We start from the raw sequence: 24,845 nt of genomic DNA, 5'->3' as shown, positions 1-24,845 counted from the left end.
CAAATCAAATAAACACTGTCTATTTTGGTCTTGTCAATTATAAAATAATTATATTGATTATGAAAAATAAGGATATTCAGGTAGCATAGGTAAAATATGTGCATATGAAACATAAAACATTTAATTAGTAGTTTCTATTTTCCAGATTTTTAATAGGGTAGATACATTTTCAGTATAATTATTGATGATGATTTCTTGTGCATGGTTAAATTTTTCAACGTCTTTGTCCCATGATAAAGCAAAAACACATAGGAATTGAAACATGCCTTTCCAATCATTACATGTTTGCCAGTGGATAAACTGCCAAAATTTGGGGTTGATTCGAGTCTTATGCCTCCGGAAAAACACTCCACTGAAGGTAAATATATGCAGATGAGTCCAGTGATAGGAAAATGGCATGAGACTGTTAAAATAGAATCTGTTTCAGTGTGCTAAAGCTTAGTTCTTGGCAGGTGCAAAATAACTCTGCAAACTTCAGAATAAGAATCACACAAGACAAGTTTATTTCTTATATATGCTGTGTATCTATTGTCCGGCCTGGCTGTATGTCTTCAGCGAGGAATGCCTGTTTATAGAGAAGGCCCTATCTAGGATATTGCCAGTCTCCTAGCAGCGAACAAAATAGAGATGGAAGGACCAGGAACTATAACTTAAATGTCTGATTTTAAGGGACAGGAGTCTATTCTGCAAACATTTCATTAGTCAAAGCAAATCAGGTAGAAGGCATGATGTCAATGGATAAAGATGCATAAATTCCCAGGTAGGGAGGAGACCTCTAGGCTGTAGGATGGACAAAGAGAGGATTTACTTTCCAGTGTGAGATTTTTTTCACACTACTCAAAAGAGTGCATTTAAAACTTATGAATTTTTATATTTCTGGAATTTTCTAATTAGTGTTCTCGGACCATGGCTGAACACAGGTAACTAACACTGTAAAACCAAAGCAGCAGATAAAGGGGAACTAGTATACATTAAAAAAAGTGTTAAGAGCATAAATCTCACGTTATATGTTCTTATCAAAAGAAAACAAACAAACAAAAAAAGGCAGTCATTTGTTAACAAAAGGAAACAACTGGAATAGATCACTGGTTACGTGTATGTCCTCTGGAGTTAGATTTAGATGGAAATCTAAGCCCAATCCACTTCTTCTTGGTTCTGCAAACTTGGGCAAGTCACATAATCTTTCAGAGACTCAATTTCATCCTTGGTAAAAAGGAGACAATAATATGATAATATAACCATCATTCACTGAGAGGATTAAATGAGATAACAAATATTAAATAAAACTTAGTAATCACTGTGATCAATGAGTATTTTTATTTAGCCTAAATTAGAAGATAAATGTCTTCCAGTATTTAAAAAGACAAACAGGAAGAGTATAATGAGCTATCCCAGAGGGCAGAAATAAATAATGGGACATACCATAGAGGCATGAAAAGGATTTTAAAATTTAATTTCATTATCAACTACAGAAGTTTTAGCTGCATAAGAAAAAACTGAATAAGTAGACTGAAAATTGTAAAATTGTAACTTTTTTCCCAGTAAAAGAATCCAGGTTTGTTATGACTGTTATGGCTGTTCCATGGTCACCAGGCATCCCTAGCAGGAATTCACTACAGCACTGTCCTCTGCTGAGCCTCACATGCCACTCTCATTACATCCAACCAGCATTGCTAATGGAACTTCAACCACTATTTTCACATTCTGAGCAGCAAACTGGAGGAAAGATTGCAGAATGGTGTTTGCACTTTTTCTCTGGAGAGTTTATCAAAGTTCCATGATACATTTCTTCTACATCTTACAGAGAGCTTAATCACATGGCCACACATGTATGAACAAGAGGAGCTAGGAAAAGTCATTCTTTGAATGAGCAGCAGCACATTCAGCTAAAATGTAGGTGTCTTTTACTAAAAGTGAAAATGCATATTGGGGTAGGCAATTAGAACTCTCAGACACATTTATGTAATAAGCACCTTTATAGACTCATTTATTATTATTATCATTTTACAAATTAACTATCAGTACAGATTCGATACCTGTCAATCTGTCCACCGTGACTCTCCAGCTAAGTAGCCCGTGGTAAACTGAGTGTAGCCAAAACCACACAAGGTACTGAACTCCAAAGATCTAAGCAAGTGCTACTCAAAATGCCATCTGCAAACTGCTTTTTACCAATCTGCAGTGAAATATGTATAGAAATGGAATGTTTCTAAATTTTTGTAGTAGTTTGAGAGAGTAGGTTGTGCCTGTTAAATCTCGCAAGTTGCTAAGGCTTATGTTTCATGACTTTTAAATTTCACTTTTCCTATACCTTTTTATATTTGACATAATTATTGGTTCCAGATGATTGGAAACAAAACAAAGCAAAATTGATCTTTTATCACATATAATTGAAGATGCACTGACTCAGAGCAAACAGCAAAGACAACGTTGAATGAGGATGCATTTGGCAGTGAGAGTTGTATTCGGCCTTGAGGTTCATGTAGTATCACCTTTTGGAGACGTATATAAGCTTTATTTGAAACTTTCCCACATGTCAGATGATAATCCAAAACAGGTGATGTGATCATCCTCACTGCAAAAAGAGAAAAGTTACCTGTCCTTGTTCTGAGTAAAAGACATTCTTCCAAACCAAATGCAAGTCCCCACGATTCAGCCACCTATACCTAAATGATTAATTTAATCATTCAAGTTACAAAATTTATATTGGATGGGAACAATAAAAATGTAGCAAAGCAAGTATAAATAATAAGCATGTCATTTAAAAAATTGGCCATTTGGAAAAAGAGCGTCACAGTGGCATTTCTCAGACTGTATCATGTAGAACAGATACATTGAGAGTATTTGCCTTTATCATGGAGTGAGTTTCTCGGTCAGTCATTCTTACTTTCCTCAGATCTGTTCTTAGAGAGAACACCTTTATTCAGTCCTCCATGGATATATGTGAAAGAGGCATGGAGGCCACAACAGAAGCTAGGTCCATAGACAACTATTTTTTAGGCTGAGCAGACATGACAGAAACGATTTATTTCAACCTTCATTGTCTGTTGGTTGAGCCAAAGGGCCAATTGGCAAAGTCGAAGATCTCCATTCATGTACCACCCGTGTGGAGGCCTGGTGCTACTCAGACTTCATCACTCACCAGTCTCGGCTCGTCTGCATCTATCTTGGCCCCTGCCTCTGAAACTGGGAGGCATCAAGGAGACTGTATTATGCTCACAGAAGATGACTTCATTTTTCTTCAGTGCAATAATTTTAGCCTTTGTCAAGCATATATATGCTATAACTTAAATGTCTTATGCCTCAGAATAATTGTGAGTTTAGGTTTCTCCCATTTTTCTGTCTCCTACACTGAAATCCATGTCTCTTGTGATTTGCACCTTCATATCCCTGCTTTGGGCAGGGCATTTAACATATTTTTCCAAAGCTAAAGAGCATATTATTATGAATTTTAGACATACTGGTTGCTGACCACCAGCAGAGAGTATTTCTAGAAATCTGGAAGTGTTTTCTTATTTGTCTTTTTCCCAATGGACCTGTTTGGGCAAAACTCATCTTCTTGTGAAAACTTGCAGAAGGCTGGAAATGGTAGTCAACAGTCTTTCAGGTAGTCCTGAAATTCTCTACACAGTCTCCCACAGCTATAGTAATGAAAGGTCCATCCTGTGCATTCTAAAGACACAACAGGCATTATACTGTCTACCTTTCGTGTAATGGAATTGACTACATGCTTTTCTCCTCTGTTAACTATTGCCATTTTATTTTTAAGTAGGGTCTCTCTTCTTACAGACTGCAGACATGGGAAGAAGGGAGTATAAAAATTAAGTACCCAGTGAGCCATGAATGACTCAGTTTTAACAACTCCTGAATTAATTCAGCTACCTTGAGTTGTAGAACCATCCCAAAGGTGGGCAAGGTCCAGCTACCTAAAAGAATGTCTGTTCTCAGAATGATGTAGGAGGAAAGTGTAACTCTCTGAGGGAAAGAAGATGGACTGCCAAAATTAGCAGATTTTTGACTGGGTGTGGTGTCTCATGCCTGTAATCCCAGCACTTGGGGAAGCTAAGGCAAGGGGATCATCTGAGGCCAGGAGTTTGCGACCAGCCTGATCAACATGGTGAAACCCTGTCTCTACTAAAAAGACAGAAAATTAGCAGGGCATGGTGGTAGGTGCCTGTAATCCCAGATATTCGGGAGGCTGAGGCAGGAGAATCACTTGAACCCAGGAGGTAGAGGCTACAGTGAGCCAAGATCACCCCATTGCACTCCAGCCTGGGCAACAAAAGTGAAACTCCATCTAAAAAAAAATAACTAACAAACAGATTTTTAAAATAAATGCTTAACTATAGTTTAATAAATATTAATTTAAAATAATGTAATCAAACGTATTATAAATATTATCTATTAAAATTATAAAAGTGACTAGTTATTTTTGTTTTAACATAATTTTTGAGATTGATTAATGCATGGGAAAAATGCATTTCAAAGTTAATCTCAAAAAAATTTTTTGCGCAAGCTCTGGCATGCAAAAACATAGCCAGGAAAACAGTCCCAGAAAGAACTGAGAGCAACCCTTTGGCAAATGGTGCTATATCACTCCCCTTCCTATCTATCTCTAAAGTTGAAATTATTTATGTATATCAATTCAGCACTCTGTCACAAAAAAGCAACTGTATAAATAATAACCATATTACCTGAAAATAAAACGAGATATTTTTCTATTTAATGCACATGTAATCCATCATGATTTTAGTTTTTATCACAGAAATCCCTGCACATTTCAAGAATAAGTCTGTATGATAATAACATGTGTGTCCCAGACTTAAAAAGTCAAGCACAGGATAGAGCTGGAGCAGAGGGAATTAAAAAGTGAGACCTGTGGATTGCCATGGCATGGTGTTTGGAATGTGTACTGGGTTTACTGATATGAAAATTCTTCTATTTTTTCAATCAAGCTTTTGGCTGTCTCTGGTAAGAGTGTTGCAATGTCCCTTGGGCATATTAACAGGTGAAGCTCAAAACTTGCTTTTTACCCTACACTCGTAGAAGACTTTAATGAATAGAGATTAGTAAGTCTGGAAACAGCTTTTTCTGGCAAACATTAGCCATTTTAAAAATGTTTAGAAATAGCAAATCCTTGATTATCTACCAAGAACATTCACCCTCTTAATGTTTTAAACCCATGCATATTGTAATATAGAGTTAATGCATCATTTCTGATTCATTTAATCTTATCTCATCATGAGGTTATAACAACAGTGCAATTTTATAGTCCAAATTGCTCCAAATTGCTGTTGAGCTTTCAATTAGGCATTTTTAAAAATCCAAAAATAATATTTTAACTAGGGATAAAAGCAGCTTGAAACTTACATGGTCTAAACTAGCTAAAAAAATGGATTCCATGAAGCTCACATCAGCTCCATATCACACATTCCTCTATAACTACCAGATATAATCTTTCCAATCAATACCAGAGATGTTTCTCAGAGTCTTACATTTTCAACTTTTTTAATATTCATTCACACTACAGTTTCACTGTGTCTGTCTTAAATTATAAATATTTACCCAGATTTTCTCTATAGTTAAATTAGTTTCTGGGATACTACTCTCTTTGTGGCATTGTTAAATATTTTAGTGATTTGTGATACACTTAGTAAAATAATTTATTTGAGATACACCACTACTCTGGAAAATGACATGCCTTAGTTGCTGTCAGGTGGTATTATATGCACTAGCAGGCATAGTAAGTTATTCTAGTCATCAAAGAAGTTGTCAGTTGAATGCCAAGTATCACTGGTTCCTTCTCTATTCTCCTAATGAGAAACAAAAGAACTACAGTAGGTGTGAATGTAATTAAAAAGTATACTAATATGGAACAAAAATATGGTAAAAAGAATAACTTTTAGCTGATCTCATAATGTTACGATTGTTGTATATAGATAAAAGTCTTGGTAGGATTTACGCAGATAAAAGAAAGGCCATTGGGAGTTGTGAGAACTGTTCCTAATGCATTCATTCATTAATCACACATTCATTCATTAATGTTCGGTGTCAACAAACATGTATTGATCACCTAGAATATGTTTGCCAGTGAGCTTCACAGCAGAAATACCAACCATGTTCTGATTGTGGAGACACAAACATAAACAATCACAATCAATTGTTATAGAATTTATGAAATGTATATGAAATTGTAAGAAAACAAATAATTGAAACTAAATGGATGAGAAAAGTCTTCATTAAAAAGGTGACATTTTTGCCAAAACAAGAAATTTAGTAGGTTGTCGACAAGGATGTGTGGGAGGGGGATTCCAGCTATGGAGATTTTGAAGGTGACATATACCGGAACTGTATGCATGAGAGTTCCTTGATGAATTAATCAATGTCTAATTCAATAAATTGAATTTCTCTAGCTCTTTGTCCTGTGATTTTTAGTCCAACTATTGAAATAGAAGAAACAGAAATACAAACTACGGTCAGAGAATACTATAAACAAATAAACCTCTACACAAATAAACTAGAAGATCTACAAAAAATGGATAAACTCCTGGACATATACACCCTCCCAAAACTAAAGCAGGAAGAAGTTGAATCTCGGAATAGACCAATAATAAGTTCTGAAATTGATGCAATATTTAATAGCCTACAAAGCAAAAAATGTCCAGGACCAGATGGATTCACAGCTGAATTCTACCAGAGGTACAAAGAGGACATGGTACCGTTCCTTCTGAAACTATATCAATCAATAGTAAAAGAGGGAATCCTCCCTAACTCATTTTAAGAGGCTAGCATCATACTGATAACAAAGCCTGGTACAGACACAACAACAACAAAAAGAGAATTTTAGGCCAATATCCCTTATGAACATCGATGCAAAAATCCTCAATAAAATACTGGCAAATCAAATCCAGCAGCACATCAAAAAGCTTATCCACTGCAATCAAGTCAGTTTCATCCCTGAGATGCAAGGCTGGTTCAAGATACACAAATCAATAAATGTAATCCATCACAGAAACAGAACAAATGACAAAAACCACATGATTATCTCAATAGATGCACAAAAGTCGTTAGACAAAATTCAACAGCCCTTCATGCTAAAAACTCTCAATAAACTAGGTATAGATGGAATATATCTCAAAATAATAAGAGCTATTTATGACAAACCCACAGCCAGCATCATACTGAATGGGCAAACTTGGAAGCATTCCCTTTGAAAACCAGCACAAGACAAGGATGCCTTCTCTCACCACTCGTATTCAACATAGTGTTGGAAGTTCTGGCTAGGGCAATCAGGTAAGAGAAAGAAATAAAGGTATTCAATTAGAAAAAGAGGAGGTTAAACTGTCTCTGTTTGCAGATGACATGATTGTATATTTAGAAAACCCCATTGTCTCAGCCCAAAATCTCCTTAAGCTGATAAGCAACTTCAGCAAAGTCTCAGGATACAAACTCATTGTGTAAAAATCACAGGGATTCCTATACACCAATAGTAGACAGAGAGCTAAACCATGAGTGAACTCCCATTTACAACTGCTACAAAGAGAATAAAATACCTAGGAATTCAACTTACAAGGGATGTGAAGGACTTCTTCAAGGAGAACTACAAACCACTGCACAAAAAATAAAAGAGGACACAAACAAATGGAATAACATTCCATGCTCATGGATAGGAAGACTCAATATCATTAAAATGGTCATACTGCCCAAAGTACTTTATAGATTCAATGCTATTCCCCATCAAACTACCAATGACTTTCTTCACAGAATTGGAAAAAACTACTGTAAAGTTCATATGGAACCAAAAATGAGCCCACATAGCCAAGATAATCCTAAGGCAAAAGAACAAAGCTGGAGGCATCACACTACCTCACTTCAAACTATACTATAAGGCTATAGTAACCAGAACAGCATGGTACTGGTACCAAAGCAGATATATAGACCAATGGAACAGAACAGAGGCCTCAGAAATAATGTCACACATCTACAACCATCTGATCTTTGAAAAACCTGAGAGAAACAAGCAATGGGGAAAAGATTCCCTATTTAATAAATGGTGCTGAGAAAACTGGCTAGCCATATGTAAACAGCTGAAACTGGATCCTTTTCTTACACCATATACAAAAATTAACTCAAGATGGATTAAAGACTTAAATGTAAGACCTAACACCATAAAAACCCTAGAAGAAAACCTTGGCAATACCATTCAGGACATAGGCATGAGCAGAGACTTCATGATTAAAACACCAAAAGCAATGGCAACAAAAGCCAAAATAGACAAATGGGATCTAATTAAACTAAAGAGCTTCTACACAGCAAGAGAAACTATCATCAGAGTGAACAGACAACCTACAGACTGGGAGAAAATTTTTCAATCTACCCATCTGACAAAGGGCTAATATCCAGAACCTACAAAGAACTTAAACAAATTTAAAAGAAAAAAATAAACAACCCCATCAAAAAGTGGGCAAAGGATATGAACAGACACTTCTCAAAAAAAGACATATATGCAGCCAACAGACATATGAAAAAATGCTCATCCTTACTGATCATCAGAGAAATGTAAATCAAAATCACAATGAGATACCATCTCATGCCAGTTAGAATGGCGATCATTAAAAAGTCAGGAAACAACAGATGCTGGAGAGGATGTGGAGAAACAGGAATGCTTTTACACTGTTGGTGGGAGTGTAAATTAGTTCAAACATTGTAGAAGACAGTGTGGCAATTCCTCAAGCATTTAGAACGAGAAATTGCATTTGACCCAGTGATCTCATTACTGGGTATATATGCAAAGGATTATAAATCATGCTACTATAGAGACACACACACATGTATGTTTATTGCGGCACTATTCACAATAGCAAAGACTTGGAACCAACCCAAATGTCCATCAATGATAGACTGGATTAAGAAAATGTGGGCCGGGCGCGGTGGCTCAAGCCTGTAATCCCAGCACTTTGGGAGGCCGAGACGGGCGGATCACGAGGTCAGGAGATCGAGACCATCCTGGCGAACACGGTGAAACCCCGTCTCTACTAAAAAATACAAAAAACTAGACGGGCGCGGTGGCGGGCGCCTGTTGTCCCAGCTACTCGGGAGGCTGAGGCAGGAGAATGGCATGAACCCGGGAGGCGGAGCTTGCAGTGAGCTGAGATCCGGCCACTGCACTCCAGCCTGGGCGACAGAGCGAGACTCCGTCTCAAAAAAAAAAAAAAAAAAAAAAAAAAAGAAAATGTGGCACATATACACCATGGAATACTATGCAGCCATAAAAAAGGATGAGTTCATGTCCTTTGCAGGGACGTGGATGAAGCTGGAAAACATCATTCTAAGCAAACTGTCACAAGGACAGAAAACCAAACACTGCATGTTCTCACTCATAGGTGGGAGTTGAACAGTGCGAACACATGGACTCAGGGAGGAGAACATCACACACCATGGTCTGTCAGGGGAGTGTGGGTCTGGGGGAAGGATAGCATTAGGAGAAATACTTAATGTAAATGACAAGTTGATGGGTGTAGCAAACCAACATGGCACATATATACCTATGTAACAAACCTGCACCTTGTGCACATGATGTACCCTAAAAGTATAATAGTATTAAAAAAAAAAAGAAAATTAATTAGGAATGTCTCAAAGAACACAAAGAAAACTTTAGATTTTACAAAACTAAGAAGACATTGTGGAAGGGTTGAGGTGAGCCTTACTTCCTGCAAGGGCAGGGTGATCCTTTGTGTGTAGTCTAAAAACACAAATGGGAAGAGTGATTTCTTAATCTTTGCTTTCTTCCCAAAGTAACAGGCTCAGATAAATTCAACACTTTCCGTCAGGAAGAGTCTAGGAAATTGATTAAAGGTACCAAAATTCTAACAGATAAATATAAGACATATTGTAGCTATTTCTCGTATTAGTTTAAGAAAATGAAAAACAAAACCAAGACAACAGCAGAACTGAAGACAGAAATTTTTTTTCATTTAATAAGTGCAAAAGCAAATGATATAAATTATGCTAAATATTGTGCTCCTTATTCATTTATATTTATCAAAAGTATTTCAGAATTATACATAGACTTTCTTCATGGAAGTAATGACATGAAGATATTTTAGTGCACTGAACAACACGTGGACTGAGCAATGAAATAGAATATACAGAGTATGGTATAAAACAAATGGTGATTTTTCATTAATGTTCTAATATTTAAAACAGTCCTTATTCAATAAATATATTTAAATGAATGAATGAAGAAATTTTGGAGTTAAAAATTGGGGATATATATGCTTATATTATTAAATTATTAAGTAAAAGTAGAACATTAAATATTCATCTTAAAATTTAAACTAAGTTTCATCTTCTAGTTCATGCATCTTAGAATAAGTGAAGGTCTAATTGTAGAGAAGATATCTAGCCACCCTAGGCGTATGTATATATGCAAGGATACATGGTGTAAAACAAAAATAAAATTCTAAATTCCCTAAGTGACTGAATGAACCCCTCTTTTTGGCGAAGGGCATTCCAAAGTTAACCTGAAAAACTGGTAGAAGTCATGATGGGAAAGGAGGGTCAGCCATGGCTCATTATACTCTCCTCCCTTTGGAATTCAGGCACAATTGACCAGTATTAACATTAAAACAGAGGTCTTAGGACTGACAAAGCAGACTCTTGGTAGCAGTAAGATACCAGATTCCAACCTGATTCTAGTATAGCATCACATGGCAGGTAACAGGCCCTGAAAGAGACTCAAATATTTTATCCCAAAATATATTTATTTGACAGACTTTAGAATGGCCCTGTAAAGCTGCCTCTTATGGGGGAAATTTACATTCTATAGAGAATCTCCTTCCCTTACTAGGTCTTTTCAGGAGAGTCAGACAGCACCTTTTAAGGTCTGATACCATCTACTGTCCCTGAAGCCTGCTACCTGGAGCCTTCATCTGCATAACCTTAGCTCTTACAGTTCCCCTTAATTCCTCAAATTTCTTTCTGCTGACTTCAACTATTTAAGAAAAACTTAATGATTTCAACCAATTGTCTGTCAGAAAATCTTTGAATCCACATGTGACCTAGAAATCCCTCACTCGCTTTGAGATGTCCTGCTTTTCAAGACCAAAACAATGTACACCTTACATGTATTGATTGACATCTGTCTGTAATTCCCTACACTTTTTCTTTAGAGATGTTAATATAGTTAATCCTTCAGAGTAAAATCTTGCTGGCCCTGGAGGCATTCCATCTCTTTAAATTGAGTTTTCTTCTTTACATGTTGATTTTACAGTTTAATCTCTCAGGGCAATTTTATTTCCTTTTTTTAATGGGTGTTTGGGGTAAGTCCTCAGGCCTAATTCTTATGCCAATTAGAGCATGGTGGCATAAAAATGCATTGTGTGTCTGAGGAATGCTGAGTAGCTTCCTGGAATTACAAGCAATCCACTACGTGACTAGAATGGTAAATTGAGGACTTATCAACAGATCAAGATCATTTGTCATGAGTATTTGGCACTGACAGATATTGGACTTGATCATGACAGGGTTCTGCCATAGTGAACAGCATAAGCATAGTGACCATCATTATTTTGTCAAGTGACAATCTAGCAAATCCAAGGTTTGGAAATAGCCATACAGAAGTTCATTATTTGTCACAATGTTCTTGTGGAGATAAGCTAAAAGTCATTGTTTGTATTACATTTTTTTCCATATTTTTTAGACCTATTTTATGTGTTCTTTTTCTTCAGGCCTTTTGTGTTTTTTTTTTAAACAATAGAGACTTTCTACATTTCCCAATGATAATGCCTTAAAGATAATACTTGGTGGGATAGCAACAACTTGGTAATCAAGTAAATAAGAATTGTCTTCATTTTGACTTTCAGCATGTAGCACAGACTATGACTCAACAGTTCCTATTTTTTCCTTAAAAAAGTTAAATTAATGCATGAGAAAGCATAAAAGACAGCACTGAGAATCTAATTTTTTCTCAAACTCGCCATTGCCATTTTTATGGAATATAATCACCCACATATAAGTTAATTTTAAAAAATCATAGTCTAGAGAATTTTGTATAGCAAAAAGCACAGGTATTCAGAATGCTTCTGAATTTAAGAAATCGAAGTATTTACATGTAAATAAAAAATCTGCTTTAGGAGATTGGAATTGACTCGATAAACCCATTGCCATTTCCGTCATGTGGAAGGAAAATATAGTAACCCAGTTGTTGAATTAAAAGTTCTATACTTTTTAATTGATATGATCAATGCACCTATGAACTGTGAAAAAACAGACAAATATCTAAAATATTATTAATAAATTTTACTTGAAAAAATACATGATGAATGGAAGTAGAACATAGGAACTTACAACCTTGAAAAATAAAGAGCTTGAGGGACCAAGGAACAATCCTGACAGACATTGAAAGAAATTGTATAAATGAAGAAAAAAAAGTATTTCTCCAAATGCAGTTAGAGTTAGTAAAGTACTTCCATGAAAATATGATTGTGAAGGGGTCTGTACTTGTTCCTTCTCAACGATTTTCAGTAACGTTTAACGTTTATAAAGGAAAAGGAGATTTCAATAACTGACAGCACTACAGATCAGTCTGGAACCTTAAAAATCAAACTGTTCTTTCTGCTTCTCGCACAGGGACTAATAACACAAGTTCTCAGGAATTACTTCATTGACAATTTAGCTCATGATGTGTGGGAAGTATAGAATTCAGCTCACTCTACCATAACTATATTGACTCTTTACTTCTAGTGGCAGCAAAAACAGCTTGTTCTTGTGTAGAGCAAACAGATTTATGACTTAAAAGAACACCAGTAACAGATATGTTGAGAACAAAAAGTGTCAATTTCATATAGTATTTTTCCTCATAAAATTGCACTTACAGTCCATCTGATAAATTGCATTCTCGGTGATATAAAGAAAAATGTAAGATTCAATAGAGTATCACTGAGCCCTAGCAATAGCAGAATAAAAATAAAACCTCTGTCAAAAGTATATAGTTTGAAACTTATTTTCTCTGTGTCTTAATGGCTCCCTGAATTAAATCTGATGCTTTAAAATAGTAGAAAGAAGAGATAAAAAAGATTATTGTTTTTGATAGGAAGTGAAAAAACATTCTCTTTTCTTGAAAACATCATGGAGTCATTTACTTTTTTGTAATGTTTTTAATTGAAAAATTTAGAACAAAATGTAGATCTCTTTTGAGTATTAAATATGCACAACATATACAAATATCAATACTCAGTGCTAATAAAGAAGGAATAAGTTATTCTCCTTAAAAGAGTATTTTGAAATATGTGTATATATGTATGTATGTATGTATGTATATATGTATGTGCATATACATGTATGTATGTACGTGCCTGCAAAAATAATTACCTTAATATTTCAAAAGCCTTAAAAAAAGCACTGGACTTTGACCAGATTGTCTATTTCCAGAACTATATCCTAGTTAAAATAGAAACTCAGACCAAAATTTATTGGATTAGATTCATCAAAAAATTTTATGTAGACATAAAAACTAATCATGTAAATGTCTAACCATACATTGATTATATGATAGTCTGATTAATCTGCACACTTCTTGGATTTTGCATCTGTTTCATTCTTTTTTATTAGGTAGCCTTAGATAACTACTTATATATCTTTTATAAATTTTCATTATATCTGTAAATACCTGACAGTACACATTCTGAATGGTTATCTAGACCCAAGATAGATGAGGATGATGATGATAATGATGATGATGATGATGAGTTGATACATCAGTTAAGGTTCTCTTGGCACATTGCATAGATAACATCCCTGCATTTTCTTTTATTGTTATTCCCAGACATCTCTATACAACTTTCCTGGCTATTTCCATGAATTTTTTTGAAAAATTAAACTCTTTATTTTCCAAGAGCACAATTACCAGTGGTTTCCTAAGAAAGAGACACATATGGTGGATCCTAATATATCTGCAAATGTCTTTCTTTGCTTCTCATATTGGCATGATAATTTGGCTAGGTATACAATTCTAAGATTAAAAATCTTTTACTCAGATTTTTAAAATCATTGTTCCATTTTTTTTTTCTGGCTTCAAGCATTGCTGCAGAGAAAATTAATTCTTTCCTTTACCTGACTTCTCTGAAAGTTTTCAAAATCTTCTCATTATCTGGAGTATTTTGATACATCCTAATTATATTCTCAGGTGCAGTTATTCCTTCTGGTTGCAAGATATACATGTTAGATTTTAGAAATTATTATCCTACTAATACATCCAAAAAAATCCTTTTCTTTCCTTGTTTTTCTAGAATGACTCAGAATTGAATATATATGTTCCTCATTTTAATATTTTTTCTCATATTTCTCCATAATTTAATTTTCCCTTAATTTTCAGGGAAAGTGTCTCAACCTTATCTTTCAAAATATCTGTTGAATTTTTTGCTTGCCAGTGTTACTTATAAGAGTTCTTATTATTTAATTACTTTTTGAAGTCTTCTCATTGATTATGAGTATGAAGTCTTTATGTATAATAAACAAGTTTTTTTCCTACCTTGTCCTTGTAACCAAAAAGTATCTGAGACAGATCTTAATCAATTTAAAGGTTTATTTTGCCCAGGTAAAAGATCACGTCCTGTGACATAACCTCAGGAAATCCTGAGAACCTGTTCCCAAGGTGGTCAGGTTATAGCTTTATAGCTTGATTTTTATACGTTTTAGGGAGACAGAATTTACAGGCAGAGACATAAATCAATACATGTGAGGTATATGTTGGTTTGGCCTGGAAAGGAAGAACATCTCAAAAGGGGAGGGAGGTGCTTTCCAGGTCATAGGTGGATTTAAAGATTTCCTGATTGGCAATTGGTTAAAAGCATGAAGCTCTGGCTGAAGAGTTGAAATCAGCTGGAGTTAAGGTAAGCGGGGGGGCGGGTGGGGGCGGACTGTGGAAGCCAAGGTTCTTATCATCAGGAAGAATAGATGGGAATGTCTCTTATCAACAGTGTCAGACTCTCTGAAGAGAACTAGTAAAGGAAGGTGATTCTCTACAGAATGTAGATTTCCCTCCACACCAGATAGCTTTGCAGGGTCACTTCAAAATATGTTGAAGAAATACATTTTAGGGTAGAATGCTTTGATTTCCTTTTAGGTTCTGTTTTCTGTCATGTGATATACCAGCATTAGGTTGGAGTTGGTACCTTATTGCTACAAAGAGTCCATTTTGTCCGTCTTCGCATCTCTATTTTAATGTTAATGCTGGTCAGTTGTGTGCTTGGGCCTGTCTTACCACTGCTTTCCCATGATGACCTTCAAGTTTCCTTGTGTTTGCTTGGCCGAGAGCAGGGTTCATTCAGTCAATTGAGGGGCTAAGAATTTTAGTTTTGATTTACATCCTACATTGTGTTTTCTTTCTCTAGACCTCTAATTGATTTGTATACTCTGGATTTTATCTATCATATTAGGTACTTTTCTCAAAATCTGATACTTCATGTTTGCCTATTCATTTAAAAAAAATAGGATAATGAAGATTTTAGCTTAATTGCTTTTCATCTCTTATTTTTTAGTCCTGCATCTCACCTTTATAGACTATCTGTCTTCAAGTCCAGGTCTTTTGCCATTGCTCTTTTTAAAAAAATCACTTATTCTCTGAGACCCAGTTAGCTTCAGTATGATGTAGGAGCATGGACACAGAGAAGGGTCAAAGAATGTCATCTTTTGACAGTCCTTGGTTGAGTTTTAACCAGAAATATATAGATTTTTCATGCTACCTTCCTCAGCAGGACAACACTTCACTTCCCTCCTTATGGAGTCCTGTATCATCCCTGGAGTTCTTCTGCATCAACCAGCTCCGTTTAATTAGTGTGATACTCAGAAGGCACCTGGAGCTTCCCTTGCGCAGCTGAATGACTAACTCTTCTTCCATCTGGCTGTGCCTTACCAGTTTTTTATATCAAGGGATAACGCCAGTGAAAATATGTGTTAGGGGTGGGGGACGGAGCTCTATACTGATGTCATAAGCAGAGTCCTCCTCACACTCTTACTCTGTGAACTTCAGCAGATCATTTATCTCATGTTTCATAAAGAAGGGCCTGTTGGGCTTGAATTCTCTTATATTCTACTGTCTCACACTATAGATCCAGATTTTGTCTAACTAGTAACAAAGGAGAAGCTGTCCTCCACTTCCTTCACTCTAGCGTATCCTCCTGTACATTGTAAATATTTATCATTCACCTATGTCCTCTGAAATAGTGATTCATCATCCATTTCTTTCCATCCCTAGATCATCAATCTCCTTTTTATTCAGTATTTTTTTCATCCTATAAACAGTTTTCCCAACTTATTAAAATACAATATTTTCATCAGTTTTATTCAATAAATCCTTAATTACTAAGATTTAGGTTACCTCTAATAGTACACTATTATAAAAAAGGTTGTAAAGAATATCGTATATATATGTGTGTGTGTATATATAATGCATATATTTATGTACTTATGTATATATGTTTGTGTACTTTTGCTACATGCCTAAATGTAAAATTACTAGGTCAAGAATTTTAGGGCTTTTGATGTATGATATATGACGACCTGCTTTTTTGGAAAAGTCATAAAAATGTACCATAATATGACTACACGTCTCTTACAGAGTTACTGATAGTTGTCCTCGACACTCAACCTAATGTCTTTATTAACTTAATCAGCAAAAATCCTATCACTTCTCATGTTATCCTTCAGCTTTGTCTATGTAATTTTTTCCACAAAGTGTTACAATTTGTATATAATTAATGTTTGTCTTTAGAGTTTCTCAGGTAATTTTGTCTTTTCAAAATATATATTTAAAATCCCTTCTTATTTTATGATTTCAGGTTTTACATGTGTATCTATTTCATGTGGACTTCATTTTGATGTGAGATATGCATTTGATATCTAAACATGCAGTTTCCAAATGATTAACAGTTGGCCCATGATTTTTAAATGTTTCTCTACTTCTCTAATTATCTCAGTAAAATCCGTTTTATATTCTTTTAAAATTTTAAACAGAATCTAGCCTTCCTTTTTGATATGAGTGATCTACCTTAGTGCTGTTTAATCTTAGGAGAACTAAATGGTTTTGTATAGGGTTCCCTTTACAATTCTAGTAGTCTGCTTCACATGTAATTTCTAAGAATTAGCAAAATCATATACTTATTGTAAAATAAAAAAGAAGAGTAATTCATGTTAAAAGTGTCTATATATGCATACATATCATATATTTAATGTTCAGGCATGATAACCCCAATAGCCATAATGACGTTGATAAAGTTTTACAGTTGCTCATAATGAATTGAGTACGAGAAGAGAAGTGAAACAATATTTAACACCCACACACACCCAACACACCCACCCCCGCCACCCCACCGCACCCCCCCACACACGCAGTCTTCCTTGTTCATTGTAGTTATTTTATGTAGTTTCTGAGAATACTGAATTAGCGAATACTGAACCATTGCTCCTAGGAGAAGTACAGAGTTAGGTTCCTGCAAGCCTCTGGCCACAACATTTTCATTAACTGAAATGGGTTTGTTTCATATAGGTTTGTTTGCCTACATCCTTGTAAAACAAGCCAGTCTCATCAGTGTTGAAAACCTGCTCTTTCACGTAACAGTTATTAGGGATTTGAAAAATGCTTCCACTGCCTCCTGATCTGGAGAAACTACCTTGCCTGCTGCAGGCTGAAAATGTGCATGCTGTATCAGCTTATGCAGTGTGTGAGCCAGTGCTAGCTGGGAGCAGGCTTGCACATTTTTCTGACTCTGGGTCATGTAACCATAAACTTATTTGGCCTCCAGTTTCATAATGATGCTGCCAAATGCATTTTTAAAAGTCAGTTATCATCTCATGAATCCATAAATTTGGTCATTTGTCCACCTTTTCCATACCATTATTACACACAACAGGGATAACTGTAGCAATTTCTGAGGCAGCCTCACATGCAAATGGATACATTTGCTTTCTACTTTTTTGGATATGCTATTAATAGAGTGTTTATAGTTAGCCTTGAAATTCAACATCGAATGTCCAAGAGTACTATCTATAACTCGCATGTGAACAAAGCTTCTCTAACATATGCATTTTTCCCCATAAGGCACATCACGGCATTCTTGTGACTGAAAATACTATACAACACTTCAGTGCTACATTTGGGGGCCATTTGAAACAGTAGAGTTACTCACAAAAACACAAAACCAAAAAGAGTGCCACTCACTAGACTGTGAGGAGAAGTATTTACAGCATGAAAGCTGAAACAAGGAGAGAAGACATTGCCTTGTTCAACTCAGCCTCATTCCAACATGCTTCTTAAATAACTCAAAGTTTCTATCACTCTAAGCGTATCTGTGAATGACTATGAAAGCACCGTGAGCATTCATTTGGGGGCTAAAAATAAACTTTAGTAAGTAGAAAAACTCACAGATATGGAATCTGCAACGAATGAAGATTGACTGCATATATATTCTAGCACATGCACACCTACCTGTAAAATGATGTTTATGGCATCCTAAATAGAGAATGATGCAGATAGATTGTATCTGTTACTTTAAAATAATGGATAACATTGCCATTGGCGATGTGACTTTCTATAATGATGAAAAAGTTTAGTTAATTTCCTAACAGAGTGAGGTATGTTCTTGTTTTGATTTCCACAGTCACTGTAGTTTTTTTTTTTTTTGAAAATTTATTTTACTTTAAACACGCACAAAATATGTTGTTTATTTTTCTATTAGTTATCTAGTGTCATTATAATGCTGTATAGAAGCTATCACAAAACACATTTACCTTAATAATCCTCATTTATTTGGTTCGTGGGTCTATACATCAGTGATTTAGGCTGGGCTTGGCTAAGCAGGTCTCTGCTTTTGGTGAGGTCACTCAGCTGGCTTTGTGTCTGGGATGGATTGTGACCACTGAGGCAACTTAACACTGCTCCATATGCTTTATCCTTCAGGGGCTTTGTCCTGGCCTTCTCTCATGGGGAAGGAAAAGGAACAAGTGCAGGCCAGCCCCATTTGATTCGGTGCTCTTCCCATCTCCCTGCATCCACTGGCCAGAACATGTCAGAGTGAGATAGGCCTTCGACAGGAAGGTGAAGGGCACGGTTACGAGAGTTTGTGCCGAGGTGACTAGCTAATCTAAAAAAAATAATAATGTGCATTTTGTTTGCAATAACTGAGTGTGGACTAGCATGCATTTGCAACCAATGTCACTTCAACTGTATTTTAAAGGATTTCGGACACATTTATTTCTAAATAATATCAGCTCCATGATGAAGAAAAACTAATGAAAGTCATAATTGGTATTTTGGTAAAGACAAAACCATTCAAAGAAAAACAGTATAATAATCTTCATCTTAAAATAATTAGATCAAGTAATTATATTGATCCTGAGAGATTTGATGTGAGAGCTAGTATTTAATTCTGCTACCTTGGTTAAAGGTGACAACTCACCTGTCCATAGATCTTTGCCTGACTGTTTGCATCATTTTCCTGAAGACATAAGAAGGGAAAGGATGAATCATTAAATTTTAAATAACTGTTTGTAGGTCACCTAGAATAAGCAGTAGAACGTAAATTTTATGACAAGCTTTTGTTATACAGACGAGGTGTGAAGCCAAAATAACTTTTGCCTGGAGGAGAGAGGTGGCGGATTCGGAATTATCCAACAGATAACATATACAGTGATTTCTGACTCGGGTTTTTGAGAGTCTAGGTAAGCATGATAGAGTGCCACTATGAACAACCCGGGAATAAATGACCCTCTGATGTTCAAATTAAAAGCTTTCTGCAGTACTTTGGACTTTGGAGGTCCTGTTGCAGCACAGACTTAGGTAGATATGGTGGCTGCCTCTGAACAGGGAATGCTAAGTAATAAACACTGCGGACCTCAGCTGGCAAGGGTTGAAGTTGGCATTTAAACACAGACTTATCACAGGCCCTAGCTCAGAAGGGCAACATCGTACTGCTTCCCAATATGTAACAAGTATCTTCTGATTATGGACATTTTGGATACTTGTACTAAGTTTTGTTTCTAATGTAGCTTCTATCAAGCACTTTGCAATGAAGGTTTTCATGCCTATAAATATTGTTAACACTTGAGATTATTTATATAATTCCCAGAAATGAACTAAATGGGTTAAAAGATATGAACAATTCTGAAACTTTTTGGAAGTTTAATTAAATTCATTTCTAAAAAGTCTCTATCCTCATTTTAATTTCAACCAACAGTACGTGGGAGTCTTGGGTTTGAAACCTACAAATATTTTATATTTTTGCTAATTTAGCAAGTACAGAATGGCAAATCAATTGCTTTGGTCATTTATATTTTCTGCCTATAGTTTTGTTTTGCACAAATTTATGAACTTATTCAGTTTTCTCTTTGGCGTAGTATCTGTGTAGGTGCTGCATGCTTGGCAATTTTTTCCAGCCAGTATCACAACACATCTTGTAAATCAGGACAATTCTGATGTCATTGTGCCTGTTCATTCAACTACCACTAAAAAGAGAACTTACGAAATAAACTTCTACAGGAAAAAATGTTATCGTGATATTTAGGGAAGTTATTGGGAACCAAATTGAGGAAAGTTTAATTAGCAGACTTTAGAAAAAGTCTCAATGGGAGAAAAAAAAAAGCTAAAAGTCTTAAGTGGTTTTAGAACAAGAAGCAGTGCAATGAAGAACTTGTTAGAACTGGGGAAAAAAGGGTGGAGGAGAATGGTCATAGCAAATAAAATCAATGAAATGAAACTCTGTTCTTACCCAGCGTAATTTGAATCACAGAGAAATCTCCTCTGGGAATAAGCAGATACACATACACATTGTTGTTCAAATCGTTTAAGTCTATATTTAAAATTTTAAAGTTAGCAATAGCCAGGTCAGTTTTTAGAAATGTGTCTTATACCACACGGACCATTCAACAACCTAAAAAATCCATGTAGACATGAGGCAATTATTCAGAAACTTGTTAATTGAAAACATTTATATTTGATGTATCTAGATGATTTAACACAAGAGATGGAAGGTTGCTTTTTCTGGTGGGGCTGATGATATTTATAGCTATTTGATGAGAGACATTTTATATTTGTAAACTTTGTAGAGGATTTTAAAGAACATTTTGTTATAGTTAATGACTCTCAGAAAATCCACCAGTTTTAAGTGTGGTGCAGCTGACTGTAACATAGGATAAGATCTTTATGTGCAGGTGGAAATATTTCACCCTGGTCATTTGCTATTTTAACTCACAGGGAACAAAGCCCACTGGGTGTACTCATTGAAGCAACCACATAGAATCAATCAAAAGACACACATAGCATCTGCAAACATCAGAGAACACAAACAAAGACAGTTCAAGAAAATGGATCTCAAGGGCTCTGTTTGTACAGGTCTGGCCTTTCCAAGATCGAGCCATTCTCAGACCTTTTACTGGAAAGGCTTTTTGTAATGCACTGCCTAATGGCTTGGCTGTTCAAACGTGATACATTCCGCTATGACACTTAGAGCATGCTACCTATGTGCAGACTGCAAGGCAGAGCTGAAGCAACAGTCACATTCCCAACCCAAACAAACTTAAAAATTAATGCTGTGAAGGGGAGAACTGTATTCCACATCTCCATGAACTGTTACTGGTGCCAAATTAAATGAATATCAAAGGAGCAATGAAGAAGTATTATAGGAAATAAAAAGGGAAAGAGAAAAACTCCTTTAGCAGTTGAATCATTTCATGGAGGGAGGGACGCTTTCCACCTGAAACTACATTTGCAGCAACTTATGGGAGTCACAGGTGTTTTAACATGTGCCCTCAACCACTCGTTCAATCCCTTGCAAATTGTTGACCTTTACAAAATTGAAGGCAATTCTCTAGTCAAGACGAAGTATAAACAGAGGGTGTAAGACAGCCCTTGATTTCAGCGAGTTTGTAATCTTGTGGAGGAATCATGACACAGGCTTAGTATTAATAATGCAAGGCAAAGATCATTATGTAAATTTTTAAGAGTAAAAACCATGAGCTTTTTGAGTTTAGAGGCAGAAAAAGAAAAAACCAATCCAATGGTTCTCTCTGCTAACATAATAATGCCCTGTTGTACTATTTGTAGTTTGGCATTTTGCCCTCCAAGAAGTCAGAATTCTTCATGCACTATGTCTTATAGGGTAAATTGTGATAAGTTGAGAGAACCGGGAATGGAACGATCTCTAATAATTATGTGCTTGCTCCTTCTAGAAGCACACATTTCATCTAGTACTTCTAATTATATGGTAGTGATGTGTAAGTATTACTAATTACAGAGAAATGCTTGTCATGCATATACCATTTTCTTGGTTTTCAGTTAAAAAAAAACAATGACCACAAGGGTGAGAAATAGATGCTTCAAGGCAATAGATTGCTGCCAATGTTCTGTGGCTTTCAAAGCTTTCACTGATTTTCAAATGTAATTATTTCAGTTTCATGGTTTGCAAATGCATAAATAACCAATCATGTGATGGTGTTCAACTCATGTGATTTATGCAAATTCCTAGCGTTACAGGTTCAAGTAGAAATATTTTACTTCATATTAATTGAATAAGATAGGAAGGTACAAATATACTTAAAATAGACTCAAAAACATGCATTTCTTTAGGGCCCACAGAGGCATGGACCTAACTTAAATCTGTTTACCTTTTAGTTTTTAAAATAATTGGTTGCATATTGTTACAAAACAAGATATGAAAAATTTGTGAAACTTCATATATCTTATTTCATTAATAATTACTTAAGTTTAAATGTGTATACTTAATAATATTAAGTTCTCCTGCCTTGTCAAGGTTTATTGCTATAAACATTTTTAACAATGGTACTGGATATCTTAATGTGATGTTTATGTGTAGTGGTATTTATTATTACATAGTGTAATTTATTTTTATATTCATATGACATTCTTCACAATTTATGCTTCTACGGTTATTTTAATTTGAGAGGAAGGATCAAGTAGTATAAATAATCATTAAATTCAGCTACTACACTTTCGCTGAAGTTCAGGAAACACAAAACTCTTAGGGAATAGCCAGATTTTCAAAATTATTGCATGTAATTAGCCCAAGATTAAAAATAATTTTTTTGTCTCTTTCACTGTGAAAGATTAGTGATACTTTAATTAATTTACTGGCACTGAGCTTAGAAGAAGTTATACACTTTCAGGAAAGCAAACCCTTTGAAACAATTTCATTAATGTGCATTTTCAGAATCTGCATTAAGAAAGAGACATAGTAACTTAAGACTGTAACATGTTAAGTAGTTCTTCTCCTCATTGTGGTATTTTCCATTAAAGAGAAATAAAACTGCCTATTGCATACTACTTATCTCTTCCAAGACAGTATTACAAATATTTCAATGCCTTAACTTTTAAAAAATGTTGATACATATATTTTACACAGGTATAGGGTACATGTGATATTCTGTTACATGTATAGGATACGTAATGGTCAAGACAGGGTGATTTATCATTTCTATGTGTTGGGAACATTTCAAGTTATCTCTTCTAGCTGCTATGAATGATACAATATGTTGTTGCTAACTATAGTCACCCCACTCTGCTATCGAACGTTAGAACTTACACCTTTCATCTACCAATATGTTTGTACCCATTAACTAACTTCTCTTCATACTGTCCTCCTCCCACTCACACACCCTTCCCAGCCTCTGGTATCTATCATTCTACTCTCTACATACATGATATCCACTTTTCTAGTTCCCACATATGAGTGAGGACATCAGTGCATTAACTCTTAACACTATGAGGTAGATGTTGCTGCTCCCATTCCACAGGGGAAGAAACTGAAGCCTTGCAAGCAAGGTAACAGATGTGTGCACAATGGATATAATTTTGATCTATAACATTGAGGTTACAAAGCTTGTTCTAATCACTGTACATGAAGCAAAAGAATTCTATTAGAGTAATAAAAAGTAAGATTGTGGTGAAGTGTTGGGAAGAACACTCATAACAAGAGGATTACAAAGCTGAAACGCCTACAAAAGAGAGGTTAGGTTTGAGGGCGGGGGGCGGTGGCATAAGAAGTGGGGAACTTCTTAGAAATGCCACGGCAAGGAGGTGTAGAGGCTGTCCAGGGAGAGAGGAGTGTGTAAATGGCACATGCCACTGCCCAAAGTCCAGGAGAGAAAGCAGATTATATTTATAAGAAAGATTTTTCTTATCTAGAGTAAACAAAATAAGGACATTCCTCTGGAAACTTCCTTCATAGGGAGAGGGCATTCAAAGATTTTACACTGTGGGTAAAATAATGATGACTCTTTGCATAATTTTGATATAAAAATATGCAGTTCAATGTGTGCATTTAACACTGTAAAATAGAGGTGTTTGTAGTATGTCATGGCACTATGTCAATGCAGTATGTCATTCCTTTTTTTTTTTTTTTTAGACCGAGTCTTGCTCTGTCACCAGGCTGGAGTGCAGTGGTGCAATCTAGGCTCACTGCAACCTGTGCCTCCTGGGTTCAAGCGATTCCCCTGCCTCAGCCTCCCGAGTATCTGGGACTACAGGCACGTGCCACCACGCCCAGCTAATTTTTTGTATTGTAGTAGAGACTAGGTTTAACCGTGTTGATCAGGATGGTCTCAATCTCCTGACCTTGTGATCCACCTGCCTTGGCCTCCCAAAGTGCCAGGATGTCATTCTTAAACTGTGGTGTTCATGTTTATTACCAGAGGAGTTTGGTTAAAATTACATATTTTGGAGTCCCTATTCCCACTCATTGAGTAAACCAAGGTGAGACAGACCCCATACCCTCCTCCAGCTTCTGCTGCATTTCTTCACTCTTCTTCACAGAAAAATAATAAAATATTTTTGAAAA

This window comes from Macaca mulatta, chromosome 17 (genome assembly GCF_049350105.2).
Source record: "Macaca mulatta isolate MMU2019108-1 chromosome 17, T2T-MMU8v2.0, whole genome shotgun sequence".
Taxonomy (NCBI): domain Eukaryota; kingdom Metazoa; phylum Chordata; class Mammalia; order Primates; family Cercopithecidae; genus Macaca; species Macaca mulatta.
This window is presented reverse-complemented; position numbering follows the sequence as displayed.